Here is an 8,859-nt window from a genome sequence, read left to right on the forward strand (position 1 = left end):
AACCCCTTCCCCTACCACATCTAGTTTAAAGCCCTGCTAATAAGCCCAGCCAGCTTGCTGTCCAGAACACTCTTGCCCACCTGGTCAGGTGCTTCCCATCTTGCTCAGCACGCTGGACTCTCAAAAGTGCATCTGAGGTCACAGAACCCAAAACCTTGATCATGGAATCAGCCACACAGCTAATCATCCACTTAGTCTATTCATCTCTTTCTTCTTGGGTCCCAGTCATCAACTGGGAGGAGAGAGAACAGAGAACTTGTGCTCCCAATCCCTGCAATGTCTTTTTGAGGGACGTAAAGTCCCTTTTGGTATTTTGGAGTCTCTTTGTTGCAGCCTCATTTGACCCTACATGAAAGAGTAGGAACGAGTAGTGGTCTTCTGGCCCCACTGGGCTTCGTAGCCTCTTTGTAAGATCACGAATGTGGACCCTGGGCAGGCAGCAAACCTCTCTGGAGAGGTTATCTGCATGGCGAATGGGTGCCTCAGTGCCTCTCAGCAAGGAGTCTCCAATTACTAACAACCTTTGTGCCTTTTTTGTGGCACTGGTTCTGATGCAGGTGGTTGACTGGGACAACTTTGCACTTTGGGACCTTTCCTAGGTCCCCATTATTTACACACTCTCTTATTTCCAGCCCTAGAGCACTGTATCTTTTGTATAGGGACATGTCAGGGGCAAGGAAATCCTCCTCCTGCTCCGAGCAGAGACGAGTGTCCAGTTTCCCTTGTTTTGTGGGTCCGTCAAGTTTTGTCAGTTCAAGGCTGGAAGCTAGCTTACCTTCCCCTTCCCAGGACTTAAGGCAGGCTATTTCTCAGCCCATGTCAGTGCCAATGAATCTCCCACTCAGATTCTCGGATGTTATGTTGCCTGGTGAGTTCCTCTTGTAACAGAGCCACCTGCTCAAAAAGTTCATCCAGCCAGGCACACTTGCACCCGTGACACCCACCTTTGCCTTCAGGCCATAGGGGGACTTCCAGGTTCAGGACTGCCCTGGAACTGGGCAGCTGTTTTGGTCCTCGGGAGGTCTGTTTGGGTGTAGGCATCTGCCTAGAAAGGCTGTGGCCCTGTCTGCGTTTCAGCTTCAGGCCGGCAGGTGTGGAGGGTGGACACCATTTTTGTTTCAGTGGAAGGCCTTTTCCTCTCTTGCTCCCAGAACATAAGAAAGTGGCCCACCTCCTGCCCTCCCTGCACCAACCACAGTGCCAACTGCCATGCGATGTTCCTGGTTGCTCCTGTTCCCTATGGGCTGCCTTTGTACATGTCGGGGTGGCTGCCACTGCTGCTGGGCCTGCCCGCCCCTCCTCAGCCACTGTCACAAGCAGGGTTCAGCGCAGGAACTGGTGCAGCTCCTGGTGCAGGAACCCCGCTACACAACCCAGCCTATAGCTCACGTGCTGGGGGTGCTGCTTACAAGCGATGCAGCTTGTAGTGCTTGGCTTCATGTGTAATTCAATTAAAGCCTACATTTAAAATGTAAATTTAAATAACCAAACAATTTCTAGTCTGCTGAACCAGTATCCCATGGAGCTTAGGCCCAGCATGTACGCAGGGCTTTGATAATAACCGGGAGGTGCATTTTGAAGCAGTGCATTGGAATCAGCAATTAAATAAAGCGGTAAATTAAAACAAACATCAATAAGTGAAGACAGGCGAGAAATAATCAGCAAGTGGCCGGAGGCAGGGTACCCGTGAGACTAAACTGTGACCGGAATCAGCAGAAAAGACCCGTGTGACACATAATTTGGGACAGGGTGACTCGGCTTTGTCCCCAGCTGTGCCTGGGGCTGGGAACACAGGCAGCTGGCTGCAGGCTGCCCTCCTACTCCCTTCCTAACTGCTGCCATGCACCCAGAGCAGCTCAGCTGCATGGGGGAGAGGCCTGCAATGCCCACAGGGCTCCTCATCACCCTCGCGCACCGCTCTATCACGAACAGCGTGTGCTTTGGTATGTGTGCACAGCAGGCAAGAAAGCAGCCTGACAACAGGCAGATCAAATCTTTGCTAGCTGTAACGCCATTAGGCAGGGTGCCAGCACGCGGTCAGCAGCATGGGCTGGGGCTGGCATATAAGGAAGGCGTTGGGTCCCATGCTGAAGCCCGGGCCAACGTGCCACTGCCACTACTGCTGATCAGGATGGCTCAGTTGTGCCTGCACAGACGGCAGCCAAGCCTCTGACTGCAGAATGGACATGCTTTTCTAGCAAGTCTCAGGGTGCCTCAAAGTGCCAGCAATGAAATAAGGTTGATCCAAAGAGTCGTTCAGCCTTTTCCACTACTGGGACATATTTACTGTCCTGTAATGGCTTCAGGCTGAATAAAGTCTGTAGTGTGTTTTCTATCTCTGATTTTTAAGATTTAGTAATACATAATGCATGTCAGAAATAGAAAATAATGAATGATTAGATAGATATGGCATTTCAGCATTCCCCAGGCTATGTAAGAATTAAATCAAAGTACGCTGTACTTTTCCCACAGTCAGAGGAAGGTCCCAAGGCAAAATCATCCTCTCTAATCTACTTTTCTGTTTCTAGTATGTATTTTGCAAATAACTTTTGCCTTATCAATTATTTTACAGATACTAACTGCAGCCTGTGATGCATTATTGAAAAGAAAGAAGATGGCTCATTTGTAGCCATATGTGTAGAAAGTGAACTGCTTAATTGGATGCTTCTCACAGGCTGCCACAACTCAGTTTAATGAATATTTAATGAAAATATAATGTAGCTATTTTTAACCAATAGCTGACAACTGAAAAAAAAAAAAAAAAAAAAGCTTTACAAATACAGTCATTTGAATCCAAACCAGTGCACTGCAATAACAACAACAAAAAAATCACAAAACTGAAAACCCTAGAAAGCACGTACAAATCAAGAAAAGTCATCTAAACCCATTGATTGTCAAATACTTTTTTTGTCAATATGAGGACCAGCCACAAGAATGTTAATGCTATCCAAAAAAAAAAAAAAAACTGTCATAGTTCAACGTTACATTAAGAATTATTAAGAATCATATTGTATTCATGATCCAATGCTATGACAATTTAATGGCTTATTGCACACATTCCACTACAATGATTGTTTAACTATGCATTTCTTACAAGAAAAGTGAGGTTATCACATTTAGAATACCCTAAGTCTTCTAAGTCTTCTACATGTCCTTCATTTAATTGTCTTTTCCCCATATTCACACACACACACACACACACACACACACACACACACACACACACAATCACTTTTTTTAGGCCAGTCTTGACTTAATCATCTGTAGCGATCAGCAGCAGGCAGCTTCCCATATCTTCCTGTCTGCCTTTTGAAAGAGATAGCTAATGAATCTAATGCAAACACAACATAGCTCATAAATATTGTGAAAATGACCTGAGGCTAACATGGTAGTCAAGCAACCAAGTCCCTGCTAATCACTTCAGCTAGGGATGCAGATAGGTTAGTGTTGATCCAAAAGTCTTTTCCGAATACAGAAAATCTACTCTGCTATTAGGTGTGGCCTAGTGTCGTGACTCTATCAGCAAGCTGCAGTTGGGTATTTCAAAACTGTAAAAATTTTGACAATTAGGAAATGATTGATGAACTGTTTTTTTGGTTTTTGTTTTTTCCCAACTCCAAACTTGTAATTGTTGGCATAATGTGCCTTGTGTGTACTTATTCTAATGCAAAGGTGAATGTTCTATCAAGGTGAAGATCTTTCCAATACTGAGTTTCACAGAATTAACTGTGTTCTGTACCTTTTAAAGCCTTTCAGTTAAAAGGTCTAATTGCTTTATATCTGCTTGCATCTCTCCTCATCCTCTACTATGAAAAATTATCATTAAAAGTGCCAAGCATACTATCCCAGTCACTTCTTTATGTACTTAGTTTTTATTTATTTATTTATTTATTTTAATCTAAGCTGATGATCCTTTTCTGCTTCCTAAGGGAAGGAGGGGACACTTAACATTCTTATCACAGTATGGCTTCAGGAAAGGACTATCAGAACTGAGTACAGCATTCCAGATAAGGAATACTTTTTCTCCATATATCCAGATATATACAGAGGGAATATTTCTACTGAATCATTTATAAATAACTCCACATTTTTTCCTTGTAGATTAAATTAATTTTAAACCCAAGACTATGGAACATTAATAGAACTACTTTGTGTTTTAATTTTATAAGGAAATTTATTCTGAACAATGACAGCATTTGAAACTATATCTATATAAACTCTGTTTATAAATATAACTATTTTATATTTTTTCAATTAGCATCTTAACACATTTTGATGTAATTTCAGATTATTGTTTTCAGTGTTATTTCTTTTGTCCTCATAATTTATCTACTCATCTAACCCCACTGGGTCTGCCTGAGTTGCTTCACACTTTTCTTTGAATTTGACTAACCAACAGAAACGTGTTATCTGCAAAATCTGTCTTCTCGACATTCATATATTTTTGCCCATTGAGTGATAAATGCTTTAGGCAACATCACATCTAGAGTACCACAAAATAACTTCTGCAATACTGAAAACAATCCAGAAACCATTGCTTTGTTTGCAATCTCTTACCAGTTTCTTATCCAGGACAGTCATGCATCTCTGACCCCATGAGTATCTAGTTTCCAGAATATGGTCTTATCAGAGACTGTGGTCAAAGGTTTTTGAGTTAAAAATTACAGCTGGTAGTTTTCCATTCTCCATTGTGTGAATGGTTCAAAAACAATTATCTGAGACTGCAAAGGTATGGTTTTTTGTCTACAGAAGTAGGGATGGTTTAGCCCTTGTATTTTGTATTTCATGATTGTTTCAAAAATATATATGATGGTTCAAAGAAAGAGCACTGAAATAAAATTTAGCTCATGCTCTTTAAAATTAATATTTGTAAGATTTTACTGTCTTGAAAAATCTGTATGAGTTCTATTGAGACTTGTCTGTCTTTCTAATAATTCTTTTGTATTTTTTCAATGCCCAGAGAGGTTGTGGATGCCCCATCCCTAGAGGTGTTCAAGACTAGATTAGATGAGGCCCTGAGCAACCTGACCTAGTGGGTGGCGTGCCTGCCTATGGCAGGAGATTGGAACTAGATAATCTTTGAGCTCATCCAAGCTGGACACTTTGAACTTGATAATCTTCCAACCCAAGCCGTTCTATGATTCTGTGATAGTCATGCAGGACAAAAGCATAACTTTTTTTTTTTTTCCATAGGATCTCAGTTACTCTTTCCCAAATCATAACAAAAGAGTTTCCCCTTTGTCTGTGTATACTACCTGCAGTGTTGACTGCAGAGGGACAGAGCTGCAGTTCTGTGCTTTAGTTATGAGCCATTCTTCCCACAGAGTTGGAGCCATAATGGCATGACTTTATACAAAATGCTTCAGATACAAATTCAGCTTGGGAGTGAAATTGATGTCACCCCAGGTACAGCCCTTTTCTAAAGGCTTGGTGTACTATTCCATTTCTGACTTAACTGCCGGAGCCAGTTGTCCTACTGGTAGCAAATGTACTGCATAAGGAACCCTGCAGTATGGTCAATATGTTCCCAAGTAGCCATGCTGCCAGTTTGTTCATTTTACATGTAGAATTTCTATGAAGAGTCTTCATACCACTATAAATTTGATCTGAGGGGGAAAAAAAGTACATCATATTAATATCAATTCTATGTTAAAACAGCTGTTCCGTTTGATTATCTTCCTGTGCTGACAGAATGAGAAATGATTTAGACCAGTGGGATGGCAGATTTTAAGAAGTTTCTGTACAGAATTCTTATCTCCCTCTAGTTATTTGACTTTCACTGTATGTCTGATGGGATTGTACCATCTATAATTTGGTATACTTTTTGGCTGTCTGCGTATCTGAGATCTTACATTTATGAAAAATTAGCTTAGAAGAAGAGCAAGAGAAGTTCTAAGTGAAAGAATTCAAATCAAAATAAAAGGACTGTTGATCATGAGATGCCAGAATTGAGGAAAAAAAAAATCTATTAACAAAGGTAGAAGACTCCAACAGTCCAAAGATCTTGCAGGATAACTATGAGCTGAAGCCATTTAAAACTTAGCATGGTTAGATAACAAGAGATTTACAGTGGTTTGTTGATTTAGGGTTCAGAGAGATGAATGTCCTTCCTGAAGCAGTCATACATGCATCCCCACATAATACTTATGAATACCAGACATGATATATTCAGCAAACTAATAAAATCTGCCAGCTTTTCAAATCAATATTCAAAACAAACAAACAAATAAATAAACACAACGGTATTTTATTATTTTATTCAATGTACTATGCCTTTCAGGCTTCCAGTTCCAGGTTTTATAATCTGTTCTGTAAACTCTCCAAAAATAAAAAATAGGTAGAGGAAGGAAGTATTATAGAGAGTAAGCATCCTTGGGAATCTCTCCATTTTGTACCTTACAGATGGCTGAATTTTGCTTTTAGCAAGGACATGTTTTTGGTTTTTTTTTCCAAATCTTAACCACACAATACAGTAATTTAGGAGATAATGTGTTAGTTAAATCAGAAGTTCTTTGCAGGAAGTTAATTATCTCAAAGAAATGAAATTTTAACATGCTGCTATACGTATTTTTTAATATGTATTATTATCTTATTTCTTAATTTCTCGAGTTTGCGTGGCAGGGCACACATGCAGGGCAAGCACAGAGGTTGAGCAGGCTCGGCCATTTTTGTGTTCTGGGATCAGCAGAGTAAGGGCCTTCTACTGAAGAAATGGTGGCCACCAGCCGAACCTTCCAGTCTGCGGATGAAACCCGGATGGGGGGGCCACAGCCTCCCCGAGCAGATGCCTCCACCCAAACAGACTTCCCAAGGATTGAAAGAGCTGCCCAGACCCTCAGTTCTGGGGAGCTCCAGTCTCTGGAAGTACTCGTGGGGCCTGAAGGCAGAGAAGGGTGTAATGGGTGCAAGCATGTCCAGCTGGATGAGCTCTTTAAACAGGTAGCTCAGAGTTGCAAGAGGAGCTCACCAGGCAGCGTAGCATTCGGGAATCTGAGTGGGAGATTGACAAGTGGTATTATACACTGTCATGGGCCAAGCAACAGCCCTGCCTTAAGTCCAGGCAAGGGGTAGGGAAACACACATGCAGCCCAAAACAAGCACATTTGAAAGACTCACAGGGTGAGGGAGAAGGGACTCTTGTCTCTAATAGGAGCCAGAGGAGGAGTTTTCCCCCTGCCCTGAAGTGCCCCTGAACAATAGATACAAGGTCGTAGGACAGGGGAGAAGAGACTCCGAGAGAACTAGTAAAGACTTCAGAAAGACCAAGCACGGGGAACTCAGAAAGGCCAACCACATGAAGTTGGCTCAGTCCCTCAACTGCATCAAAACCAGAGTCACAAAGAAGACATGAAGGGTGTTAGTCATTGGAGACTCCCTTCTGAGAGGCACCAAAGCTCCTATTTTTCATCCAGACAATCTCTCCAGAGAGGTTTGTTGCTTGCCTGGGGCCCATATTCGTGATGTTATAAAGAGGCCACCGAGTCTGTTGGGTCCCCAAGACTACCACCCCTTCCTATTTTTTCAAGTAGGATCAAATGATGATGTAACAAGGGAACTCCAAAATATCAAAAAGGATTTTATGTCCCTTGGAAAGATGTTGAAGGGATTGGAAGCACAAGTAGTGCTCTCCTCTGTCCTCCTAGCTGGTGACTGGAACCCAGGAAGGAGGAGACAAATGGGCTGAGTGAATGATTGGCTGCGAGGTTGGTCCTATGCCCAATATTTTGGGTTCTACAACCTTGGACACACTTTTGAGGGATCAGGCATGCTGACACAGGATGGGGCACAGCTGACCAGGTGGGGCAAGAGTGTTCTGGGCAGTAAACTGGCTGGGCTTATCAGGAGGGCTTTAAACTAGATGTGGTGGGGGAAGAGGATGCACCTCTGAGTGAAAAAAGTATACCTGAGAACACTATCACTCTAAGTAACACCAGGGAAATACATGTGAACCATCCTAATGCAATGAGGAAGGGTTCTGGAAATGTGATACTACCAATTGCCGAGCTGAAGTGCCTCTACACCAACACACACAGCATGAGAGACAAGTAAGAGGAATTGGAAACCATGGTGCAATTAGACAGATATGACCTGAATGCTATCGCTGAAACAGGGCAGGATGGATCACATAACTGGAACGTTGGAATAGAGGGCTACAAACTCTTCAGAAAGGACAGACAGGGAAGGAAGGGAGGAAGTGTTGCCCTCTACATTAGGGAAGGGATTGATTGTGCAGAGTTACCTCTGAGAAACAGCCATGGACAGGTTGAGAGCTTGTGGATGAGATTAAAGATGGCACCAATAAAGGACAGCTTGTGGCGTCTACTACAGGCCGCCTGATCAAGAGGAGCCTGTGGATGAGGCATTCTTGCTCCAACTACAAGAATGCTCTCGTTCTGATGGGGGACTTCAACCACCCAGATTTCTGCTGGTAACACTACACAGCAGGCTGTAAGCAATCCAGAAGATTCTTAGAGTGTGTTGAGGATAAATTCCTGGTCCAGGTATTAGACAAACCAACCAGAGGAGAAGCATTACTTGACCTGGTGCTCACCAATGAAGAAGAGGTCAAGGCAGCCTGGGTTTCAGTGACCATGTCCTGGCTGAGTTTGTGATCTCAGGGAATACAAACCTGGCAAAGAGCAAAGTCAGGACCCTAAATTTCTGAAGAGCAAGCTTCAAGCAATTTAAAGACCTAGTAGATTAGATCCCCTGGAACACCATCCTTAGGGACAAAGGATTTGAGCAAAGCTGGCAGCTCTTAAAGGATGTTTTCCTTAGAGCACAAGAACTGTCCATCCCCCTGTGTAAAAAAAAGCGGTCAGGGAGGGCAGACAACTGGGATGGCTGAGCAAGGACCTG

Source organism: Anser cygnoides, chromosome Z, assembly GCF_040182565.1.
Source record: "Anser cygnoides isolate HZ-2024a breed goose chromosome Z, Taihu_goose_T2T_genome, whole genome shotgun sequence".
NCBI lineage: Eukaryota > Metazoa > Chordata > Aves > Anseriformes > Anatidae > Anser > Anser cygnoides.